Below are 26,629 nucleotides of genomic sequence, written 5' to 3' on the forward strand. Positions count from 1 at the left end.
CAGATACCTGAAAAGGCAACAGTGTTTGGAGTTGTATGGCTGAATAGAAGACAGTGAGGAGGGGGACAAAGCTGCTGTTTCCCTCTGATTATGTGTAGGTATATTGTGAGAGGTCAGGAACAAATGTGGCAACACAACATTAGCATCCTACAAAGAGAGACTGTGTATTCAGCTTGTGTGGAGGTAAATAGGAATTTTCAAATGGAATGCTGAAGAAAGATGTAGAAAGTGACTATGTCTTCTAATAGCCAAAGTATGCTTTCCATGATACCCCATTGCCTAAGCTAAATTAGTGCGGTGTGAAGAGGAGGGGACACAGACACTTTAATTTTTATAACAGGTTGCTCTGCCATGCTTTGTTCTTTACCACTTCCACTCCCTTAAATTGCATGCTTTTAATCCCTTATTGACCTGTGACATATATTTTCCTCACAGGTCATGTGTGGAGTGTATGGAGAGGGCTCAAATGCTGAGCCTGCTTCATACAAGGCAGATGCTGGCTGTGATACACAGCTGCCATCTGCCTCTAACTGTAGTAACTGCAGGTATCTCCAATCACTGCTGTTTAACCATTTAAATACACCTTTCAATAACTTACAGTGGTATGTAAATGGGTTGTTTGCATTATCAGTGTGCTTGTGCACCAACCCTATTGGCACCCTGCGATGTCAATGCAAGGAACCTATTAGTTACTGTGGCAGTCTGCTGAAGGCCCCTTTGGCTGCCATCGAAATCTACATGTAAAGCGCAGTAATAATGCAATAAAAAATATTAAAATGTTCTTATGTGCTCAGAATGGTATTTATAAACAATGTCAACTTACTGCACAGAAAACAATCCTTCATACAGGTCATTCTACTTGAAGAATAAATATGAGTCTTAGAAAATAGGGACAAACAAAAAATCTTTAACCAGTAAAATATTTTTGTCCTAGCAAAGCTCGTAGAATGTGGAGGTATGCTCCCCGCCGTGAGCTGTTTCCAGTAGTAGTGCCCTTATTCATGTGACGCTTTCTCTGATGAAGCACTTGGCAATGTATGTCAGGTGAGTAACAGTCTGCACAACAAAAGACCAGTTGATAAAGTGTCCACAATGATAATTCCTCAACTTCAACCTTGATATCATAGATGTGTGGCATGTAGTGATGGCTAGTCTGATTCCTCAAACTCATATGCTCCACTGGCATCAAGAGAACAAAAATCCTCAACTAGATAGCCATGTGTTGCCACAAAGGCTAGATGCAGCCAAGAGTCCTGTTCCATGATCAGCTAAACCCAGGCAAGTGGAGATGTGATGCCATTTCTCAGGGGTGACTTCAGCAATTTCCACTGCCAGTAAAGCAACACAAAGTTCAAGCCTTGGTACAGAATGTGCGTGTTTTAGGGTTAGATTGGTCTTACCCATGATAAATCCACAATGTACATTGTTGCTGGCTTCTGAGGTCTTCACATAGGCTACTGCAGCAATGGCCTCTGTAGATGTATCAGAGAAAATGGGAACTTCTCTGACAGCAGCTAAAAGAGACTTTAAGGAATAACAACGTGGGACAAGGAGGTGTTCTAAAACCTTAAGAAGATTCTTCCATGTCTACTACCTTTGTTGTTTTTGGGACGGTAGTGGAGTATTTCAATCTGTGTTTTCAGCAGTAAACTGTCTCAGCAGTATCTTGCCTTGAATGGTGATGGGTGGTATAAATCTAAGAGAATCATAGATGCTGTTTACAACAGATAAGACTCCTCGTTTTGTGAAGAGTTTGTTGTATGCTGACACCTGGATTGTGAATGTGTCCTGTTTCATGTTCCACAGCAGACCAAGGTTGCATTGCATGGGAGAAACATTAGAACCAGATCGAGGTCCTTCAGGCTCAATGCATGGTTCTCAGATGGAAATGCTTTCATTACCACCTGGCTGTTGGAGATGATTTTGTGTAGTCTGAGGTTTGCTGCAGACAGCATTTCCTGTTTTCTAGTGAGCAGATCAATTGCCTCTTCATGTGTGGGCAAAGACTTAAGTCCATCAACTACGTAGAACTTCTTTTCCGCAAAGTTCTTTTCCTGGGCTGTCTGTCTCAGTGCAAAGATTGCCACAGCAGGTGAGGGGCAGTTGCCAAAGATTTGTACCTTCATCCTATAATGTTACCTTGTTGTGAACATCATTGTCCTTGTGCCAAATGAACATGAGATAGTTTCTACTGTCTTCCCTCATGATAGAATAATGAATCACTTGTTGGATGTTGACCATTACAGAAACAGGTTCTTGTCTGAAGTACTTCTATAAGGCTGCTGTTTAGGTTGGGGCCAATGAGAAGCAGAGAGAGATCCCTTCATTCTGAGCACTGGAGTCAAACACCACTTTGAATTGGATAGGCTTGCAAGGGTGACAGGCTTGCCAAAGGATGAAAGATAGCAGCATTCTTCTCCCTTTAGGGGTGATGCAGGCTCTGCATTATCTCTGTCAAAGACATTTTGCATGAAGTCAATGAAGTGCTTCTCCATATTTGGTTTCCTCTTTAGGGTGTGTTTTAAAGATGAATTCCGTGCAGTTGCTTGCCACAGATTGTTTGGCAACTTTGTTCTTGGAGAACGAAAAGGTAAGGGTGCTACCCAGCTGTTGAAATCACCCTGAGCGAATTCCTTTTTCATAACCTTTATGAATTCTTTGTCCTCTCTTGCAGGTGTCTTCACTTGTAGAATTGAACGCCATTGACCCGAGACTGCATCACAAGACAGGAACATGTTCATGTCGTCAGGGAGTTCTTGTTGCCACTGTCACATAACTTCTCCTTCACCCAGTAATGATGTGAGCATGACTGAAAATAAGTGCTGCCACCATTTGGAAAGATATGAGTTTTACATGAGAAAATCTTTGTAGGCTTCCTCATCTTACCTATGCAGACTCCCTTAGGCAGGGATCACACTGCAATGGCAATTGTTGTGAATTTGGATTCTGGGCTCCCCCGGTGGCTACTGGTGGAATTGAACTTGTGACATCATCTTCCCTGTTCACCTGTTCTGATTAGATCTGGGTGTCGCTATATAACCTGGCTTCTCTGTTAGATGCTTGCCGGTCAACAATGTTATCAGAAGCCTCTCTGTGCTTGTTCCTGCTCCCAGACATCTACTAGATAAGTTGGACATTCGTCCATGTTTTGTTTTTGTATTTTGGTTCCAGTTCACAGCTGCAGTTTCGTTACTGTGTCTGGAAAGCTCTTGTTGATCAGGAATTGCCACTCTGGTATTATGAGTTAATGCCAGAGTCCTAAAGTAATTTCTGGATGTGTTTTGTTAGGGTTTTCTACTGACCATGAAAGTATGCTTTCTGTCTTCTGCTATCTAGAAAGCGGACCTCAAATTTGCTAAAACTATTTTCCTGCTGCGTTTGTTGTTTCATCTCATATCACCGCCAATATATGTGGGGGGCTTCTGTCTCCTTTTTGGGCATTTCTCTAGAGGTGAGTCAGGTCTTATATTTCCCTCTGCTAGCATTATTTAGTTCTCCGGCCGGCGCTGGGCATATAGGGATAAAAAGTAGGACATGCTACCTGGCTACTTCTAGATGATGCGGTAGGTTTAGTTCATGGTCAGTACAGTTACATCTTCCAAGAGCTTGTTCCTATTGAGGCTTATGCTAGTTCTCTGGCCATGGAGATCATGACAGTTTGACCGGCCCACTAAAGGGTTAAATCCTTGGCTGAGAAAGGAGAGAAAAGAGAAGCTGCTGAAATTTTTTTTTTTTTTTCCTCTAGCTCTGAGTGTGCTCATAATTGAACCACCTGCCAGTCTGTCTATACTACAGCTTTCCTTTCTTTCTCTCCTTCTAAACCTTGAATGGCTCTGTGTTCACCTGTCTATAATGGATCTACAGAGTGTAACTGCAGGTTTGAATAATCTCGCCACGAAAGTACAAAGTTTGCAAGATTTTGTTGTTCATGCTCCGGTATCAGAGCCGAGAATTCCTTTGCCGGAATTCTTCTCAGGGAATAGATCTAGCTTTCAGAATTTTAGAAATAATTGTAAGTTATTTTTGTCCCTGAAATCTCGTTCTGCTGGAGACCCTGCACAGCAGGTTGGGATTGTGATTTCCTTGCTCCGCGGCGACCCTCAAGATTGGGCTTTTGCATTGGCACCAGGGGATCCTGCGTTGCGCAATGTGGATGCGTTTTTTCTGGCCTTGGGCTTGCTGTATGAGGAACCTCATTTGGAACTTCAGGCAGAAAAAACTTTGATGTCCCTATCGCAGGGGCAAGATGAAGCTGAAATTTACTGCCAAAAATTCCGTAAATGGTCTGTGCTTACTCAGTGGAATGAGTGTGCCTTGGCGGCTACTTTCAGAGAGGGTCTTTCTGATGCCATTAAGGATGTTATGGTGGGGTTCCCTGTGCCTGCGGGTCTGAATGAGTCCATGACAATGGCCATTCAGATCGATAGGCGTCTGCGGGAGCGCAAACCAGTGCACCATCTGGCGGTGTCCACTGAGAAGACGCCAGAAAACATGCAGTGTGATAGAATTCTGTCCAGAAGCGAGCGGCAGAATTTTAGACGGAAAAATGGGTTGTGTTTCTATTGTGGGGATTCTACTCATGTTATATCAGCATGCTTTAAGCGTACTAAAAAGCTTGATAAATCCGTTCCCATTGGCACTTTACAGTCTAAATTTATTTTGTCTGTGACCCTGATTTGCTCTTTGTCATCTATTACTACGGACGCCTATATCGACTCTGGCGCCGCTTTGAGTCTTATGGATTGGTCCTTTGCCAATCGTTGTGGGTATGATTTAGAGCCTTTGGAGACTCTTATTCCTCTGAAGGGGATTGACTCCACCCCATTGGCTAATAATAAACCACAATACTGGACACAAGTGACTATGTGTATTAATCCGGATCACCAGGAGACTATTCGTTTTCTGGTGCTGTATAATCTACATGATGATTTGGTGCTGGGATTGCCATGGCTGCAGTCTCACAACCCAGTCCTTGACTGGAGAGCTATGTCTGTGTTGAGCTGGGGATGTAAGGGGACTCATGGGGACGTACCTTTGGTGTCCATTTCATCATCTATTCCCTCTGAAATCCCTGAGTTCCTGTCTGATTATCGTGACGTCTTTGAAGAACCCAAGCTGGGTTCACTACCTCCGCACCGTGAGTGCGATTGTGCTATAGATTTAATTCCGGGTAGTAAATACCCAAAGGGTCGTTTATTTAATCTGTCTGTGCCTGAACATACTGCTATGCGAGAATATATAAAGGAGTCCTTGGAAAAGGGACATATTCGTCCATCGTCATCTCCCTTAGGAGCCGGTTTTTTCTTTGTGTCAAAAAAAGACGGCTCTTTGAGACCATGTATTGATTATCGGCTTTTGAATAAAATCACGGTTAAATATCAATACCCATTGCCGTTGCTGACTGATTTGTTTGCTCGCATAAAGGGGGCCAAGTGGTTCTCTAAGATTGATCTCCGTGGGGCGTATAATTTGGTGCGGATCAGGCAGGGGGATGAGTGGAAAACCGCATTTAATACGCCCGAGGGCCACTTTGAGTATTTGGTGATGCCTTTTGGTCTTTCTAATGCCCCTTCAGTCTTCCAGTCCTTTATGCATGATATTTTCCGCGATTTTTTGGATAAATTTATGATAGTGTATCTGGATGATATTCTGATTTTTTCGGATGATTGGGACTCTCATGTCCGGCAAGTTAAGAGGGTTTTTCAGGTTTTGCGGTCTAATTCTCTGTGTGTCAAGGGTTCTAAGTGCGTTTTTGGGGTTCAGAGAATTTCCTTTTTGGGATATATTTTTTCTCCCTCTTCCATTGAGATGGATCCTGTCAAGGTTCAAGCTATTTGTGATTGGACGCAGCCCTCTTCTCTTAAAAGTCTTCAGAAATTTTTGGGCTTTGCCAACTTTTATCGTCGATTTATTTCTGGTTTTTCGGATGTCGTTAAGCCATTGACCGATTTGACTAGACAGGGTGCTGATGTTGCTAATTGGTCCCCTGATGCTGTGGAGGCCTTTCGGGAGCTTAAGCGCCGTTTTTCTTCTGCCCCTGTGTTGCGTCAGCCTGATGTGACTCTTCCTTTTCAGGTTGAGGTCGACGCTTCTGAGATCGGGGCTGGGGCAGTGTTGTCGCAGAAAAGTTCTGACTGCGCCGTGATGAGGCCTTGTGCCTTCTTTTCCCGTAAATTTTCGCCCGCTGAGCGGAATTATGATGTTGGGAATCGGGAGCTTTTGGCCATGAAGTGGGCGTTTGAGGAGTGGCGCCATTGGCTCGAGGGGGCCAGACATCAGGTGGTGGTATTGACTGACCACAAAAATTTGATCTATCTTGAGACCGCCAGGCGCCTGAATCCTAGACAGGCGCGCTGGTCATTATTTTTCTCTCGGTTTAATTTTGTGGTATCGTACCTACCGGGTTCTAAGAATGTTAAGGCGGATGCCCTTTCTAGGAGTTTTGAGCCTGATTCACCCGGCAACTCTGACCCCACAGGTATTCTTAAGGAGGGAGTTATCTTGTCAGCCGTTTCTCCAGACCTGCGGCGGGCCTTGCAGGAGTTTCAGGCGGATAGACCGGATCGTTGTCCGCCTGATAGGTTGTTTGTTCCTGATGATTGGACCAGTAGAGTCATCTCTGAGGTACATTCTTCTGCATTGGCAGGTCATCCTGGAATTTTTGGTACCAGGGATTTGGTGGCAAGATCCTTCTGGTGGCCTTCCCTGTCACGAGATGTGCGAGGCTTTGTGCAGTCTTGTGACGTTTGTGCTCGGGCCAAGCCTTGTTGTTCTCGGGCTAGTGGATTATTGTTGCCCTTGCCTATTCCTAAGAGGCCTTGGACACACATCTCGATGGATTTTATTTCAGATCTGCCTGTTTCTCAGAAGATGTCTGTCATCTGGGTGGTGTGTGACCGTTTTTCTAAGATGGTCCATTTGGTTCCCCTGCCCAAATTGCCTTCTTCTTCCGAGTTGGTGCCCCTGTTTTTTCAAAATGTTGTTCGTTTGCATGGTATTCCTGAGAATATCGTTTCTGACAGAGGAACCCAATTTGTGTCTAGATTTTGGCGGGCATTCTGTGCTAGGATGGGCATAGATTTGTCTTTTTCGTCTGCTTTTCACCCTCAGACTAATGGCCAGACCGAGCGGACTAATCAGACCCTGGAGACATATCTGAGGTGTTTTGTGTCTGCGGATCAGGATGATTGGGTTGCTTTTTTGCCATTGGCGGAGTTCGCCCTCAATAATCGGGCCAGCTCTGCCACTTTGGTGTCCCCGTTTTTCTGTAATTCGGGGTTCCACCCTCGATTTTCCTCCGGTCAGATGGAATCCTCGGATTGTCCTGGAGTGGATGCGGTGGTGGAGAGATTGCATCATATCTGGGGGCAGGTGATGGACAATTTAAAGTTGTCCCAGGAGAAGACTCAGCTTTTTGCCAACCGTCACCGTCGTGTTGGTCCTCGGCTTTGTGTTGGAGATTTGGTGTGGTTGTCTTCTCGTTTTGTCCCTATGAGGGTCTCATCTCCTAAGTTTAAGCCTCGGTTCATCGGTCCGTATAGAATATTGGAGATTCTTAACCCTGTTTCCTTCCGTTTGGACCTCCCTGCATCCTTTTCTATTCATAACGTTTTTCATCGGTCGTTATTGCGCAGGTATGAGGCACCGGTTGTGCCTTCCGTTGAGCCTCCTGCTCCGGTGTTGGTTGAGGGTGAGTTGGAGTACGTTGTGGAAAAAATTCTAGACTCCCGTGTTTCCAGACGGAGACTCCAGTATCTGGTCAAGTGGAAGGGATACGGCCAGGAGGATAATTCTTGGGTCACTGCATCTGATGTTCATGCCTCTGATCTGGTTCGTGCCTTTCATAGGGCCCATCCTGATCGCCCTGGTGGTTCTGGTGAGGGTTCGGTGCCCCCTCCTTGAGGGGGGGGTACTGTTGTGAATTTGGATTCTGGGCTCCCCCGGTGGCTACTGGTGGAATTGAACTTGTGACATCATCTTCCCTGTTCACCTGTTCTGATTAGATCTGGGTGTCGCTATATAACCTGGCTTCTCTGTTAGATGCTTGCCGGTCAACAATGTTATCAGAAGCCTCTCTGTGCTTGTTCCTGCTCCCAGACATCTACTAGATAAGTTGGACATTCGTCCATGTTTTGTTTTTGTATTTTGGTTCCAGTTCACAGCTGCAGTTTCGTTACTGTGTCTGGAAAGCTCTTGTTGATCAGGAATTGCCACTCTGGTATTATGAGTTAATGCCAGAGTCCTAAAGTAATTTCTGGATGTGTTTTGTTAGGGTTTTCTACTGACCATGAAAGTATGCTTTCTGTCTTCTGCTATCTAGAAAGCGGACCTCAAATTTGCTAAAACTATTTTCCTGCTGCGTTTGTTGTTTCATCTCATATCACCGCCAATATATGTGGGGGGCTTCTGTCTCCTTTTTGGGCATTTCTCTAGAGGTGAGTCAGGTCTTATATTTCCCTCTGCTAGCATTATTTAGTTCTCCGGCCGGCGCTGGGCATATAGGGATAAAAAGTAGGACATGCTACCTGGCTACTTCTAGATGATGCGGTAGGTTTAGTTCATGGTCAGTACAGTTACATCTTCCAAGAGCTTGTTCCTATTGAGGCTTATGCTAGTTCTCTGGCCATGGAGATCATGACAGGCAATGCGCTGACGGCATCCGTTACACAGCAGTACTAACGCTATGTAACGGATGCGTTAGCGCACCCATTGACTGCCATTATGCAGTGCATCGCTAACGCATGTCATAATCGGCATGCGTTAGCGATGTGCCGTCATTATGTGATGGACCCTCAGACGCGGTCTGCAGCGTTTCCGGATCCATCACCAATAGCGTAGGTGGAGCATCTGCGCTATCGCGATCGCATAACGCAATCTTTAAAAGGCACTAGTGTTGGTGCAGTCTGTTTAACGCATGCACTGAACGGACTGCACCAACGTAATGTGAACCCAGCCTTACGGTTTCTATGGTCAACCCTTGGGATACAACAGGCATATTTTCACACACGACTTGTCTTAGAGGCCTTTTGTGCTTGAAGAAGACTCCAAACACTTCATAGTAATGCTACAGTCTTTAGCAAAGTGAAAACAAAAGCAATGAACTGGAAAATAAGTTGGTGTGCATGCAGCTTGTAGGCGTATGTTCCCACTGGCCACTATACAGACAAACCCAAGACAAAAACAAAAAGAGCAAATACCCTGCAGTAAATAAATAAATATCAATAGTGAATACAAAATATACAGGGTACTTGGTTAACATATTTTTGATTAAAAAAAAAACAACATAAAGGCCATCCCACCACATCAAGGTGTTCCTATTCGGGACAGTCTTAACTTCAACCTCTAATATTAAAACCTCACCATGTGTCTAATGACACATGTGTGAATAAGGGCTGAGTAGGACCGATGCCCCAACTAATGGACACCAAGCAGTGAGGAGATTTTGTAATGTAAATGTAATGTCCAGCTAAAAGAGAAAACCCATTGGAAAAACAAAATGAGCAAATGCCCTGCAGTAAATAAATAAATAAATAGCAATGGTGTATGAAACTAATACAGTAGCATGTAAAAGTTTGAGCACCCCTGGTCAAAATTATTGGTACTGTGAACAGTTAAGCAAGTTGAAGGTGAAATGATCTCTAAAAGGCCTAATTTTAAACATAACAATTTCCTTTATATCTTAGGAAAAATGTATATATATATATATACATATATGTATATATATACTGTATATATATATATATATATATGCACTGCTCAAAAAAATAAAGGGAACACTTAAACAACAGACTATAACTCCAAGTAAATCAAACTTCTGTGAAATCAAACTGTCCACATAGGAAGCAACACTGCTTGACAATCAATTTCACATGCTGTTGTGCAAATGGAATTGACAACAGATGGAAATTATTGGCAATTATCAAGACACACTCAATAAAGGAGTGGTTCTGCAGGTAGGGACCACAGACCACATCTCAGTACCAATGCGTTCTGGCTGACGTTTTGGTCATTTTTGAATGTTGGTTGTGCTTTCACACTCGTGATATGGCATGAGACGGACTCCACAACCCACACAAGTGGCTCAGGCAGTGCAGCTCATCTAGGATGGTACATCAATGCAAGCTGTGGCAAGAAGGTTTGCTGTGTCTGTCAGTGTAAGGGATCTCACAAGGAAAGGGGGGCATCGACTTCGCTCACCTCAGGGGAGGGAAGAGAAGGACCCGGCAAGAATGGGCTGTCTGGCACCACCACTTGCCTCAGGTCCTTTAGGCCACGTGCACACGTTGAGAAAAGTGGTGCGGATTTTTCCAGAATAATTTTGGTAAATGCACAGGTAAACCGAACTGTGGATTTCCTGCGGAATTACTGCGGATTTACTGCAATTTTTTTGTGGATTTTGTGCGCATTCCACCTTTGGTTTTACACCTACGGATTCCTATTATGGAGCAGGTGTAAACCGCTGCGGAATCCGCACAAAGAATTGACATGCTGCGAAATAAACAACGCTTCCATGCCTTTTTTTCCGCAGCATGTGCACTGCAGATTTTGTTTTCCATAGGTTTACATGGTACTGTAAACTCAGGGAAAACTGCTGCGAATCCGCAGAGGACAATCCGCAACAAAATCCACAACGTGTGCACATACCCTCATATGTTATGATCCGGTGACCTTGGAGCCGCATGAGACTTTCTCAGGAGTAGATGGAACCTGTACTGACCGCAAACCCTAAACTGTCACCGCAACTAGAAGTAGCCGTGGGGTGTACCTAACACATCCTAGACACCTCGACACAGCCGGAGGACTAAATACCCCTATAGATGGAAATGGGAATTCTATCTTGCCTCAGAGCAGAACCCCAAAGGATAGGCAGCCCCCCACAAATATTGACTGTGAGTATTAGAGGAAAATTCCACCATCTAACTAAAGACATGGAATGTATATCTGCATCTCCTGAGAATCCAACTTGACTGAAATATCCAAACACAGTCTAAGCTGGACAAGAAAAAACATTGAATAGTACTAAATTGTAAAGCACACAGCATGTGTGCTGCAGAAACAAAACCAGACACTTATCTTTGCTGATTTGGCAACAGGGCAGGAGGAACCAGACAGAGATGCAAAACCTCCAAGAACAATGGACAACTGGCAAGGGCTAATGAATCCTGCACACCTAAATATCCCAGTCAGAGCTGCAATCAGCAGGAACACCTGCCCAGGATTGCAACCCAGGGACAACTGCATTACTACCAACAACCACCGGAGGGAACCCAAGAGCAGAATTCACAACAGTACCCTCCCCTTGAGGAGGGGTCACCGAACCCTCACCAGAGCCCCCAGGCCGATCAGAACGGGCCAGATGAAAGGCACGGACCAAATCAGCAGCATGGACATCAGAGGCAAAAACCCAAGAATTATCCTCCTGGCCATAACCCTTCCATTTGACAAGGTACTGAAGCCTCCGCCTCGAAAAGCGAGAATCCAAAATCTTCTCATCCACATACTCCAACTCCCCATCAACCAACACAGGGGCCGGAGGATCAACAGAGGGAACAACGGGACCACATATTTCCGCAATAAAGATCTATGGAAGACATTATGGATAGCAAAAGAAGCCGGAAGGGCCAATCGAAAAGACACCGGATTAATAATCTCAGAAATCCTATAAGGACCAATAAAGTGAGGCTTAAACTTAGGGGAAGAAACCTTCATAGGAACATGACGGGAAGACAACCAGACCAGATCTACAACACGAAGCCGGGAACCAACACACCGACGACGGTTAGCAAAACGTTGAGCCTCCTCCTGAGACAATACCAAATTGTCCACCACATGAGCCCAAATCTGCTGCAACCTGTCAACCACACAATCCACACCAGGACAGTCAGAAGGCTCAACCTGCCCCGAAGAAAAACAAGGATGAAAACCAAAATTACAAAAGAAGGGCGAAACCAAGGTAGCCGAACTAGCCCGATTATTAAGGGCAAACTCGGCCAATGGCAAGAAAGCCACCCAATCATCCTGATCAGCAGACACAAAGCATCTCAGATAAGTTTCTAAAGTCTGATTAGTTCACTCGGTCTGGCCATTTGTCTGAGGATGAAATGCGGAAGAAAAAGACATCAATGCCCAGCCTAGCACAAAAGGCCCGCCAAAACCGAGAGACAAACTGGGAACCTCTGTCGGACACAATATTCTCCGGAATACCATGCAAACGAACCACATGCTGAAAAAACAACGGAACCAAATCAGAAGAGGAAGGCAATTTAGGCAAAGGCACCAAATGGACCATCTTAGAGAACTGGTCACAAACAACCCAGATGACAGACATCTACTGGGAAACCGGAAGATCAGAAATAAAATCCATAGAAATATGCGTCCAGGGCCTCTCAGGGACCGGCAAAGGCAAAAGCAACCCACTAGCACGGGAACAACAAGGCTTGGCCCGTGCACAAGTCCCACAGGACTGCACAAAAGAACACACATCACGTGACAAAGAAGGCCACCAAAAAGACCTACCAACCAAATCTCTAGTACCAAAAATACCAGGATGGCCAGCCAACACAGAACAATGAAACTCAGAAATCACTCTACTAGTCCATCTATCAGGAACAAGCAGTTTCCCCACTGGACAGCGGTCAGGTTTGTCAGCCTGAAATTCCTGAAGAACCCGTCGTAAATCAGGGGAGATGGCAGAAAGGACCACCCCTTCTTTCAGAATGCTGACCGGTTCAAGGACCTCAGGAGAATCAGGCAAAAAACTCCTAGAGAGGGCATCAGCCTTAATATTCTTAGAACCCGGAAGATACGAGAACACGAAATCAAAACGGGAAAAAAACAAGGACCATCGAGCCTGTCTAGGATTCAGCCGCCTGGCAGACTCGAGGTAAATCAGATTTTTATGATCGGTCAAGACCACAATATGGTGCTTAGCTCCCTCAAGCCAATGTCGCCACTCCTCAAACGCCCACTTCATAGCCAAAAACTCCCGATTGCCGACATCATAATTGCGTTCAGCGGGCGAAAACTTACAGGAAAAGAAGGCACACGGTTTCATCAAGGAACCAACAGGATCCCTCTGAGACAAAACGGCTCCTGCCCCAATCTCAGAAGCGTCAACCTCAACCTGAAACGGAAGAGACGCAACACCGGGGCAGAAGTAAATCGGCGTTTAAGCTCCTGAAAGGCAGAGACAGCCGCAGAGGACCAATTTGTCACATCAGCGCCTTTCTTCGTCAAATCGGTCAGGGGTTTAACCACACTGGAGAAGTTAGCAATGAAACGGCGATAAAAATTAGCAAAGCCCAAAAATTTCTGAAGGCTCTTCACAGATGTGGATTGAATCCAATCATGAATGGCCTGAACCTTAACCGGATCCATCTCTATAGATGAGGGAGAAAAAATGAAGCCCAAAAAAGAAACCTTCTGCACTCCAAAGAGACACTTAGACCCCTTCACAAACAAAGCATTATCACGAAGGATCTGAAATACCATCCTGACCTGTTTCACATGAGACTCCCAATCATCGGAAAAAATTAAAATGTCATCCAAATATACAATCATGAATTTATCAAGATAAGTCCGGAAGATATCGTGCATGAAGGACTGAAAAACAGATGGAGCATTAGAGAGCCCGAATGGCATCACAAGGTATTCAAAATGACCTTCGGGTGTATTAAACGTAGTTTTCCATAAATCACCCTGCTTAATACGAACAAGATTATATGCCCCCCGAAGGTCAATCTTCGTAAAGCAACTAGCCCCCTTAATCCTAGCAAACAAATTGGAAAGCAGAGGTAAAGGGTATTGAAACTTGACCGTGATCTTATTGAAGAGGCGATAATCAATACAGGGTCTCAAGGAGCTATCCTTCTTAGCAACAAAAAAAATCCCGCTCCCAACGGTGAAGAAGATGGCCGAATATGTCCTTTCTCCAAAGACTCCTTAACATAACTCCGCATGGCGGTATGTTCAGGCACAGACAGGTTGAAAAGTCGGCCCTTAGGAAACTTACAGCCTAGAATCAAGTCAATAGCAAAATCACAGTCCCTATGCGGTGGAAGGGAACTGGACTTGGGCTCATCGAATACATCCTGAAAATCAGACAAAAACTCTGGAATTTCAGAAGTGGAAGAAGAGGAGATTGACATCAAAGGAACGTCATTATGAACCCCCTGACATCCCCAACTAGTCACAGACATAGACTTCCAATCCAACACAGGATTATGTGCCTGCAACCACGGAAAACCCAGCACGATAGCATCATGTAAATTATGCAACACCAGAAATCGACAATCTTCCTGATGGGCTGGCGCCATGCACATGGTCACCTGTGTCCAGAACTGGGGCTTATTTTTAGCCAAAGGAGTAGCATCAATGCCCCTTAAAGGAATAGGGTTCTGCAAAGACTGCAAGGGAAAACCACAACGCCTGGCAAACTCAAAGTCCATTAAGTTCAAGGCGGCGCCTGAATCCACAAACGCCAAGACAGAAAGTGATGACAATGAGCAGATCAAGGACACAGATAATAAAAATTTAGGTTGTACAGTACTGATGGTAAATGAACTAGCGATCCTCTTTGTACGCTTAGGGCACACTGAAATGACATGAGAAGCATCGCCACAATAAAAACACAACCTATTCTGACGTCTGAATCCCTGTTGTTCTGTTCTAGACAGAATCCTATCACACTGCATTGACTCAGGCATCTGCTCTGAGGAAAACGCCACAGCGCGCACAGTTCTGCGCTCCCGCAAACGCTGATCGATCTGAATGGCCAGAGACATAGAATCACTCAGACCGGACGGCGTGGGAAACCCCACCATAACATCTTTAATGGATTCAGAAAGACCCTTTCTGAAAATTGCCGCCAAAGCATCATCATTCCATTTAGTCAACACAGACCATTTTCTAAATTTCTGACAATACAATTCTGCCGCTTCTTGACCCTGAGACAGGACCAACAAGGTCTTCTCCGCTTGATCCACAGAATTTGGTTCATCATATAATAATCCTAAAGCCTGAAAAAAGACGTCTACATTAAGCAAGGCCGGATTCCCAGATTCCAGGGAAAATGCCCAATCCTGAGGATCACCACACAGCAGGGAGATGACAATTTTAACCTGCTGAATGGAATCACCAGAGGATCGAGGTCTCAGAGCAAAAAACAGTTTACAGTTGTTTTTAAAACTCAAAAATTTGGACCTGTCCCCAAAAAACAAATCAGGAGTAGGAATCTTAGGCTCTAAAACTGGAGTCTGAACAATATAATCAGAAATACCCTGTACCCTAGCAGCAAGCTGGTCTACACGAGAAGCTAATCCCTGAACATCCATGCTAGCACAAGACTCCTCAGCCACCCAGAGAAAAAGAGGGAAGAAAAGACAAAGCAGGCTACAGAAAAAAAAATGGCTCTTTCTTCCCTTCTTCTGAGATGCATTTAACACATGTGGTGGGTCCAGTTGTACTGTTATGATCCGGTGACCTTGGAGCCGCATGAGACTTTCTCAGGAGTAGATGGAACCTGTACTGACCGCAAGCCCTAAACTGTCACCGCAACAAGAAGTAGCCGTGGGGTGTACCTAACACATCCTAGACACCTCGACACAGCCGGAGGACTAAATACCCCTATAGATGGAAATGGGAATTCTATCTTGCCTCAGAGCAGAACCCCAAAGGATAGGCAGCCCCCCACAAATATTGACTGTGAGTATTAGAGGAAAGACACACGCAGGCAGAAATCAGGATTTAGCAAAAGAGGCCACGCTAGCTAAATAGGAAAGGATAGGACAGAATACTAAGCGGTCAGTATTAAAACCCTAAAAATATCCACAGCAGATAATACAAAAATTCCACCATCTAACTAAAGACATGGAATGTACAGTTAGGTCCATATATATTTGGACAGAGACAACATTTTTCTAATTTTGGTTATAGACATTACCACAATGAATTTTAAACAAAACAATTCAGATGCAGTTGAAGTTCAGACTTTCAGCTTTCATTTGAGGGTATCCACATTAAAATTGGATGAAGGGTTTAGGAGTTTCAGCTCCTTAACATGTGCCACCCTGTTTTTAAAGGGACCAAAAGTAATTGGACAATTGACTCCAAGGCTATTTCATGGACAGATGTGGGCAATCCCTTCGTTATGTCATTCTCAATTAAGCAGATAAAAGGCCTGTAGTTGATTTGAGGTCTGGTGCTTGCATTTGGAAGGTTTTGTTGTGAAGTAAACATGCGGTCAAAGGAGCTCTCCATGCAGGTGAAACAAGCCATCCTTAAGCTGCGAAAACAGAAAAAACCCATCCAAGAAATTGCTACAATATTAGAAGTGGCATAATCTACAGTTTGGTATATCCTGACAAAGAAAGAAAGCACTAGTTAACTCATCAATGCAAAAAGACCTGGGCGCCCACGGAAGACAACAGTGGTGGATGATTGCAGAATAATCTCCATGGTGAAGAGAAACCCCTTCACAACAGCCAACCAAGTGAACAACACTCTCCAGGAGGTAGGCGTATCAATATCCAAGCCTGCATGAAAGTAAATAAAGAGGGTTAACTGCACGGTGCAAGCCACTCATAAGCATCAAGAATAAAAAGGCTAGACTGGACTTTGCTAAAAAACAGCTAAAAAAGCCAGCACAGTTCTGGAAGAACATTCTTTGGACAGATGAAACCAAGATCAACCTCTACCAGAATGATGGAAAGAGAAAAGTATATACGCAAAGGCGTGGTACAGCTCATGATCCAAAGCATACCACATCATCTGTAAAACACGGCGGAGGCAGTATGATGGCTTGGGCATGCATGGCTGCCAGTGGCACTGGGTCACTAGTGTTTATTGATGATGTCACACAGGACAGAAGCAGCCGAATGAATTCTGTGGTATTCAGAGCCACACTGTGTGCTCAGATCCAGCCAAATGCAGCCAAACTAATTGGTCGTCGTTTCATACTACAGATGGACAATGACCCAAAACATGAAGCCAAAGCAACCCAGGAGTTTATTAAAGCAAAGAAGTGGAATATTCTTGAATGGCCAAGTCAGTCACCTGATCTCAACCCAATTGAGCATGGATTTCACTTGTTAAAGACTAAACTTCAGACAGAAAGGCCCACAAACAAACAGCAACTGAAAACCACTGCAGTGAAGGCCTAGCAGAGCAACAAAAAGGAGGAACACAGCGTCTGGTGATCTCCATGAGTTCAAGACTTCAGGCAGTCATTGCCAACAAAGGGTTTTCAACCAAGTACTAAAAATGAACATTTTATTTAAAATTATTGAATCTGTCCAATTACTTTTGGTCCCTTTAAAAAGAGGGTGGCACATGTTAAGGAGCTGAAACTCCTAAACCCTTCATCCAATTTTAATGTGGATACCCTCAAATGAAAGCTGAAAGTCTGAACTTCAACTGCATCTGAATTGTTTTGTTTAAAATTCATTGTGGTAAAGTCTATAACCAAAATTAGAAAAATGTTGTCTCTGTCCAAATATATATGGACCTAACTGTATATCTGCATCTCCTGAGAATCCAACTTGACTGAAATATCCAAGAACAGTCTAAGCTGGACAAGAAAAAACATTGAATAGTACTGAATTGTAAAGCACACAGCATATGTGCTGCAGAAACAAAACCAGACACTTATCTTTGCTGATTTGGCAACAGGGCAGGAGGAACCAGACAGAGAAGCAAAACCTCCAAGAACAATGGACAACTGGCAAGGGCTAATGAATCCTGCACACCTAAATATCCCAGTCAGAGCTGCAATCAGCAGGAACACCTGCCCAGGATTGCAACCCAGGGACAACTGCATTACTACCAACAACCACCGGAGGGAACCCAAGAGCAGAATTCACAACACTCATAGGTACGAGTTAGTGAGGTGTTCCCAGTATCCCAGGGGGGATATATATCACCAGTCCGGTCTGGGGATATATATCTAAACCTCCCGGCCGTCACTGCCAGAGTTCCTCACTAAAACAGTACGGTATTCTGCCACAAGTTCCTCATTTAAAATAAGCCCCATCCGACAGCAGGCTTATATCAGGTCAGGAACCAACCCTGCGGTAGCGTATAATACAATCAATGGAGCGTGCGGACGTGGGGTTTGTAGATCGAGATAAAGGAGCAGCCCAAGATTCATTTTATATTTAATCGCTGAGGAGGTGCACTAGAAAATACAGCTATACATACAAGAGCAAATATATACAGACAGGAGTGTAGTACAAGGATAGGGTATAGATAGGTTGCAATAACCATGTTATGTAGCATGTGACCACAGGGAGGCACTGATGGATCACAAGTCCAAATCTTAGTTACAGGCTTTCCGGGCTGCATCAGCAAACGTATCCTCCGGCCATCAGAAAAACTCAGTCCAAAATGAGGGGCTGCCTTATATCTCCTAGGCTGCTACCTCACACATCTACTCCCACCCCTGGGTGGTGCAGCCTACCTCCTCCCATGTCTGAGAATATGATTTTCTGCCTTAGTACTGTGGCTGGCCCATAACTTTGCGCCCGAAGCTCTGAATGGATTGGTTGTACCGCCACTGGATTCCACTGGATTTTATCTGTGCATAGAGACTAAATATGACTACCGTATGTAATTACTGTTAGCTATGCTTTATAACTCCATAATCCAGAGTGCTACAGGTGGCTAGATAATATGGGCACATGGGGAAAGGAACCCCGATTTGGAATATGTGCTCGGCTCATCTTAGAGCTATTGCATTCTGTTATTATAAGTCATTTTCTTGATTCCATACCTCATAGCCTTACTGTGCCATGTGCTTGGTCACACAAAGAGGTTCAGGTTTCTATAGCTGCAGAAGAGTTCACACCCTTGTGTTAACAGCTTCGAAAGAGCTTGTCCTAATCTTTTAATTAAAAGAAAACAATGAGCCTGTGGAATTCCAAGGGTGGGGGCACATCTCAGGAGTGGAAGGAGATGTCCTGAACTTAAAATCCAAAATGGATTCTCCCTTGTCCCTCACAGTCAGCGTAGTGTCCAGAGGCTGGAGGTGCTACCAGGAGACAGGCCAGTGCACCAGGAGACATGTAGGGGGACATAATAGGGCAACAACCCAGCACCAGGACCACTACCTCAGTCTTTGTGCAAGGAGGAACAGGAGGAGCACTTCCAGAGCCCTGCAAAATGACCTCCAGCAGGCCACTAATGTGCATGTCTCTGCACAAATGGTTAGAAACCGACTCCATGAGGATGGTCTGAGTGTCTGACGTCCACAGATGGGGGTTGTGCTCACAGCCCAACACTGTGCAGGATGCTTGACATTTGCCACAGAACACCAGGATTGGAAAATTCACCACTGGTGCCCTGTGCTCTTCAAAGATGAAAGCAGGTTCACACTGAGCACATGTGACAGAAGTGATAGAGTCCGGAGACACCGTGGAGAGCGATCTGCTCCTGCAACATCCTTCAACATGACCGGTTTGGCAGTGGGTCAGTAATGGTGTGGGTGGCATTTCTTTGGAGGGCCACACAGCTCTCCATGTGCTTGCCAGAGGTAGCCTGACTGCCATTAGGTACCGAGATGAGATCCTTAGACCCCCTGTGAGACCATATGCTGGTGCGTTTGGCCCTGGGTTCCTCCTAATGCACTACAATGCCAGATCTCATGTGGCTGGAGTGTGTCAGCAGTTCCTGGAAGATGAAGGCATTGAAGCTATGGACTGGCCCACCCGTTTCCCAGACCTGAATCCGGTTGAACACATCTGGGACATCATGTCTCGCACCATTCCCCAACGTCATGTTGCACCACAGACTGTCCAGGAGTTAGCGGATGCTTTAAGGTACCTTCACACGAAGCGACGCTGCAGCGATAGCGACAACGATGCCGATCGCTGCAGCGTCGCTGTTTGATCGCTGGAGAGCTGTCACACAGACCGCTCTCCAGCGACCAACGATGCCGAGGTCCCCGGGTAACCAGGGTAAACATCGGGTTGCTAAGCGCAGGGCCGCGCTTAGTAACCCGATGTTTACCCTGGTTACCAGCGTAAAAGTAAAAAAAACAAACAGTACATGCTCACCTTCGCGTCCCCCAGCCTCTGCTTCCTGACACTGACTGAGCTCCGGCCCTAAAGTGAAAGTGAAAGCACAGCGGTGACGTCACCGCTGTGCTGTTAGGGCCGGAGCTCAGTCAGTGTCAGGAAGCAGACGCTGGGGGACGTGCAGGTGAGCATGTACTGTTTGTTTTTTTACTTTTACACTGGTAACCAGGGTAAACATCGGGTTACTAAGCGCGGCCCTGCGCTTGGTAACCCGATGTTTACCCTGGTTACCAGTGTAAAACATCGCTGTATCGTTGCTTTTGCTTTCAAACACAACGATACACAGCGATCGGACGACCAAATAAAGTTCTGGACTTTATTCAGCGACCAGCGACATCACAGCAGGATCCTGATCGCTGCTGCGTGTCAAACGAAACGATATCGCTAGCCAGGACGCTGCAACGTCACGGATCGCTAGCGATGTCGTTTCGTGTGAAGGTACCTTTAGTCCAGGTCTGGGAGGAGATCCCTCAGAAGACCATCTGCCGCCTCATCAGGAGCATGCCCAGGCATTGTAGGGACTCGGGAGGTCATACAGGCACTTGGAAGCCACTCACTACTGAGCATCATTTCCTTGTCTTGAGGCATTTCCACTGAAGTTGGATCAGCCTGAAACTTCATTTTCCATTTTCATTTTGAGCATCATTCCAACTCCAGACCTCCGTGGGATATTAGTTGTGATTTACGTTGATAATTTTTAGGTTTTATTGTTCTCAACATGTTTCACTATGTAATGAATAGAGACTTACAACTGGAATATTTCATTCAGCGATATCTAGGATGTGGGATTTTAGTGTTCCCTTTATTTTTTTGAGCAGTATATATATATATATATATATATATATATATATATATATATATATATATATATATATATATATACTGTATATATATATATATATATATATATATATATTACAAAAAGGAAAATAGGAAAATGTGCTGATGGAAAGGTTTGGGCACCCTGCATGGTTAAGTGGAAATGTCTTCTGATTTCTCACTGCAACACAGTTTTATCACAAACTATTTGAATCAGCAAATGGGGCCCCCCGGCTGAACCCCCACATTAGCCCAAACAATATTTAAGCGGAGATCTGGCCTTCTGGTTCCTCACTGCAACACAGTTTTTGCCCAATCAATTTTCATTAGCATATGTGCCTCCTGAGACTGCAAGTAAGTTTTAGCACAATCTAGTTAGATGCTGGAAGATCAATTTTACACAGGACAGGATCCTATCTAGCTAGCTGACAAGTTCACTTTCAGCAGCAGGACTAGCAGGGGCCCTTCTCTGCACTGTGAAACTGAGAAAAATCAAAATGTCCACTTTATTAAGTTATTAAAGAAAAAAATGAAAAAAAATTACACTCTGCAGCTTCTCTGACCTAGACACACACCTTCCCATCATCAAACACATGCCCCTGCCCCCACCCAGTCATCATACAGCACCACTATCCTAGCCAATGTCATAACTAAAGCATTAGTGGAAACGTGATGATTTATTGAAATGTGACCGAATTTTGCCCACTTTAAGTAAAAATGCTTGGAAAACCATACACAAATCCGAATGTGCTGCGTTCGTGCCAAATTTGAGATTGGCGAATGTTTTCTGAACAAGTTCGCTCATCTGTACTTATGTACATGAGTATTGATTATTTAGAAGAATGTGACTTAGATGATAGTTTTGTCTGCTTAGTGATTGCAGAAATGTGAGATGATGACATCTCTGGTATTTTTGCAAGTCTTGTCTCTGTCTTAAACTTAATTTCATGCACTATGCTGTCCTTCTCAGAATTAAATCGCTGGAATCTTTGGAGCTCTTTGAGAGAAACGTGTGTATTAAGCTTCTTCAAAGTTGAAATGCATTCTTGAGCTTTTCCGGCATAAATGTCGTAAACTAAACACAGTTGTCCTAGAGCTTCTTCTAGTGGTAGTTCATGAGAAGCCGGCTGGGATATGGTGTTGATGTGACTTCAAATTTTGCCAAAAGTCTGATACATTACAAGATAGTTGCTTAACCTTTTCAAAGGTTTCTTTAACTTTCCATGTGAGATTCATAGAGCGTTTAGCTTTCTCACTGGACTGTGGATTAAGCACTGCACATTCTTCATCTGATTGTGGATCTTGCAAAGACCATGAAGTCTTTCCCTCAGCTTTTGTACTTCACAGGCAGAATGGTTCTGTATAGTAATGTGGGCTGCTTCATTTTAGCAGGGTGTATGCTGAGGGAGAATGAGCTGTGATGCTTTACATACACTAATGATTTTTATATGCTGGGAGCAGACGTTCTGGAGTCTGTGGTGTCTCTGTGTCAAAGTTGTATTCTGGCTTTACAGATAAATCTGCCAGATCTCTTTCTTAGTTCTCTAACCCTATAACTAGGCCGTAAGTGAAGGGCACTTGAAACACCGTTTCTAGACTGTCTCTGTATGTACCAGTACTCATGTGTAGAGATATCGTCACATAGCTTCAACTCTACTGCAGGAGGCACGTATGAAGATTTCAGTCATTGCATAGTAATGCAACAGCATCAATACAATACAATACAATACTGTATGATTCCCAAGTCAGGGGACATGAGTAGAGATGAGCGAACCTTTCAATGTTTGGTTTGGATCGCCGAACGTCCCGACATTTGCCAAACAGGTTCGACGAACATACTTGAACCTGATTAACTTCAATGGGAGGCAAAACCAAATACATAGGCACATCAATTGCGCTATAAATAAACAATTAAAAAAAAAAGTTGATGTGGGTTTCTCTTTATTTTTGATAAGCAGACAGACAAAACTGACAGCTGCAAGCTGCACCCCTCAGCTGTCAGAGATATCTTGGCTGATTATCAAGAATAGAGGGGTTCCTACGCAGTTTTTTAAATTATTTAATTATTTTTTATTTTTTTTAAATGGCGTGTGGTCACCCCCATTTTTGACAACCAGCCAAGCTAAATCTGACAGTTGGGGGCTGGTATTCTCAGGCTGGTAAGATACGCCAATTTTGGCACTTTGTTGGCTATTCCCACTTGCCCTGTGGTGGTGGCAAGTGAGGCTCATATTTGCGCGGCTGATATCACCTTTGTATTGCCCGGTGACATCAAGCCCAAGGCTTAAATGCCCCTTCCCTAATTTTTGCTGTTTTGGCAGATTTTTGACACCACTGAAGGTGTTGTCTATGCATTTGGTTTTGCCTCCCACTGAAGATAATGGGGTTCAGGTATGTTCGTCGAACCATTCGGTGAACATTGGGATGAAACATAGGGATGAAATAAAAATTAAATCAAAAGTTACTCATTCATCTTAAGTACATATGAACAAGGCAGATATGTACCTTTAATACTATTGATGAAAGGATTGTATAATATTATTTTTACTTTTCATCATCATACTGTAAATTTTGTAAATGAAATCTACTACAGGTAGTCCTCGACTTACGACGTTGATCCGTTCTTACACGGCGTCGTAAACTGAATTTCGATGTAAGTCGGACCATACATTCATACAGTACTGTACCATAATAACAGTACAGTACTGCAAACACTTAGCCTATCCAAACACCTATCCTAACACAGCACCCTACATAATTAGGGTGTTATGGCGTGCAGGAGACTCGTTTTCCTCGTGTAACCGGGTACAGTGTACAGTACTGGACTCTATTCTTCTGCCACTGCACGTAGTTGCATGTAGTTCGACTTACGACGCAAACCGTGTAAGTCGGAACGAGGCGTCGTATAAAGCGTTGTAACCACGAAACGATGTAACTCGAGACCGTTGTAACCCGAGGACTAACTGTACTCAAAATGGAGATCCAGCAGATATACATATATACTGTATCTAAACGTGTGTATGTCTGCACAAACACATATTAAAAATATATGATTAGTTTTATATTATTATTCATTATACAGTATATTATATTATATTTCTCATTCCAAATTTCTCATCATTGACAATTTCAAAAATTAATAGATAAGACACTCTTTTCTTTCACAGGCTTAATATCTAATTTTTAACTCTTTATGTTCCAGTCTCTACAGCAATCAATCTAAATCATAATCGCAAATGGAAGCATGTTGAAAAGACTAATCATTTTGGAGAGCTGTGGCAACCAAACAGTTAATAAGATTTCATCCGCGAAGAGTAATAAAAGAAACTGCAATTTAATATAAAATAGAACAGCAGAACCAAAGCATTAAAATTATAATTAAAATCCTCATTATTAAACTCAAATGAAAATGCATAGAGGTATAAGAATTTAAGGCATAATTAGAAGGATCAGAAGAGAATGGAAAAGCAGAAAATTAACGCAGTAACTCAGACAAAAAGAAACAAAGGGAAGATATTATCTGATGGAGGGATCACGAATGACTGGAGGACTTTTCGACGTCCAGAGAACAGAGATGAAACAGTCTAGAAAGTAATTGTGATCTGAATAGTCACGACATAATTTTACAGAGCTGCTTCGCAGGTTGAGCCATTTTACTGTACTTTTTGCCATATACATGCAACAGTTTCCTATTGTTCCGCATTCGTCACACAGCTCGTGGCGTTAGACATCAAAGGTCAGTGAGTCCAGACATGGTTTTATGCCAGGCAGATCTGCTGTGGGCTTTCTGATTAGAAATCTGGACCAAAATAACAATTTCCAGAGTAAAAGTTAAATAACTGGAAATGCCTTCATTTCTTGGCGCACACTTTCCTTGTTTTGTAACCACAAAGCATCAGTTCTCTACTTCTGTGCACTGGAATGCATTCCTCTATTACTGTATTCTGTGTCACGTAAATGGACACATATTCTGCCTTTTGTCTATCAATTGATTTTTAGGTTGGTAATATAAGGCATTATTTTACTTACCGCAATAAAAGGTAGTTTTAAAATATTAACATTTCTACAGAGTTTTGTTCTTTGTTAAGCTGAGGATAGTTTTTAATACCATTCGCTGTATGTATTGAGTCACTGTACGGATACAGAATAAATTTGGAGATCAGTCAGACAACTCCATGATGATATTGCATGTAATACTGCCTGTGTTTCTCAGCATCGAGAAACTGACTCTGGATAGGATGGTGCCCCCTCCATCCTGGTCAGGTCAGGGTTAATTTTAGTCCACCTCTCTTTGGTTCTGGGGCGGCTATTTAATGTTGGCAGTTCCTAGATTGTGTGTTGGTGATACTCGGCTTGTGGTTGCTGACCCAGGTTCTTGTCCGTAAATGTTGTGCCTCTGTGCTAGTATGCCTTGCTGTGTGTGACTCGGTTTTGTTCTCTGACTTCCGTCTTTGCATTCTGCTTTGTACTGCTCTATCTCTCCTGGTTATCAGACCCCTTGGCTTGTCCCTGTTTACCCTTTGTCTTGTCTCTAAGGTACTTCACTCCCTCCTGGCTTTGACCCTCGGCTCTATTTGACTACATTTTCGTTTTTGAGATTTGTTCACACATCAGAGCCTAGTCTATTGACTTTTGTCTCATCGCTCCAAATCACCCGTTACCAATGTTCTACTGTTCATTTTTTGGACTTTTCTTTTGCAAACTCGAGCCAATGCTTCTTATAACGATAATAAAGTCAATGTTTTTTCACCTTTTTTCAGGCCACTCTTTCAGACTTGTGTAAACATATGTCACATGGTGCTTGCATGGACGTCTGTGATTTCACTATTACGAAGCATACGAGCCACCTCCACTGCCGTGTTTGTCGTGCTAGAGCTGACAGTCATTGTGATGAGCCAACTTGGTGACACCGATATTCTGCCTGGACATCCACCGCTTGACTTTTAATGGATGGACGGACTTCATTTTGTATTCTTCCAACAGTCATAGCACTCACATGATGCAATTTGGTAATTTTCTTGGCCGAGAGACCGCTATCGATGAGCTGGAAGATACGGTTTCTCTTTTCTTGGGAAATCTTCTTCATGGCTGCTCCTCAATTCGAACCAGTGACCTTTCACTTGGGAAGCAGCCTAATAACATGAGTTATTATGGAATGTGAGAACAGGTTGTATTTTATAGTATACAGGAAGAAAAAGATTTTTCCACCACCAGGAGCAAAATGGTAACAATGCAGTGATATGACAAGAATCTGCATAACTAATCATATGCTAAATAGTTGCAAGTCAAATTTATGTGTGATATAGCCACGATGATTGTCTTTAAATTGATGGTAGTCTCACATTCAAAACATTGTTACCCTTTTGCTAGTCACTGTAGGTCTCCCAGATTTGGAGCTTATTTTAAATGAAAGGAGGCATATTTGGAGAGCAGATTAGTAACACCCCTTTCATTTAAAATAAGCTCTGGAGGCAGACCTCTGGGAGATCTATGTAGGGCCGTAGATCTAACAACTCTTTACTTATTAGTTCTCTTGAATAAGACGTAGGATCGCAGATATCAAAGTATCATTTTCAACTTTTTCTGACCTGCATGCCCATACAGACGGCTTAAGGGGGAAGATCCTATTGACAGATTGCCTTTAAACTCCCTCCCCCCTTGTTAATAATACACAGAAATTACACAAATTGTAATGACACATTAGAGGGATAATGTACATACTGATGTCACATTGCAGGGTT

General features: G+C 43.7%; 1 long non-coding RNA gene across 1 annotated transcript; it reads left to right on the plus strand.

Annotated features, from left to right (window-relative positions):
- Positions 1-24,936, plus strand: LOC143793944 (uncharacterized). Its single transcript, XR_013220344.1, has 5 exons — positions 1-94; positions 935-1,044; positions 2,514-2,590; positions 2,675-2,799; positions 24,091-24,936. It is a non-coding gene; the product is annotated as an uncharacterized LOC143793944 (long non-coding RNA).
- Positions 24,937-26,629: the final 1,693 nt, after the last annotated feature.

Source organism: Ranitomeya variabilis, chromosome 1 (genome assembly GCF_051348905.1).
Source record: "Ranitomeya variabilis isolate aRanVar5 chromosome 1, aRanVar5.hap1, whole genome shotgun sequence".
NCBI classification, from domain to species: Eukaryota; Metazoa; Chordata; class Amphibia; order Anura; family Dendrobatidae; genus Ranitomeya; species Ranitomeya variabilis.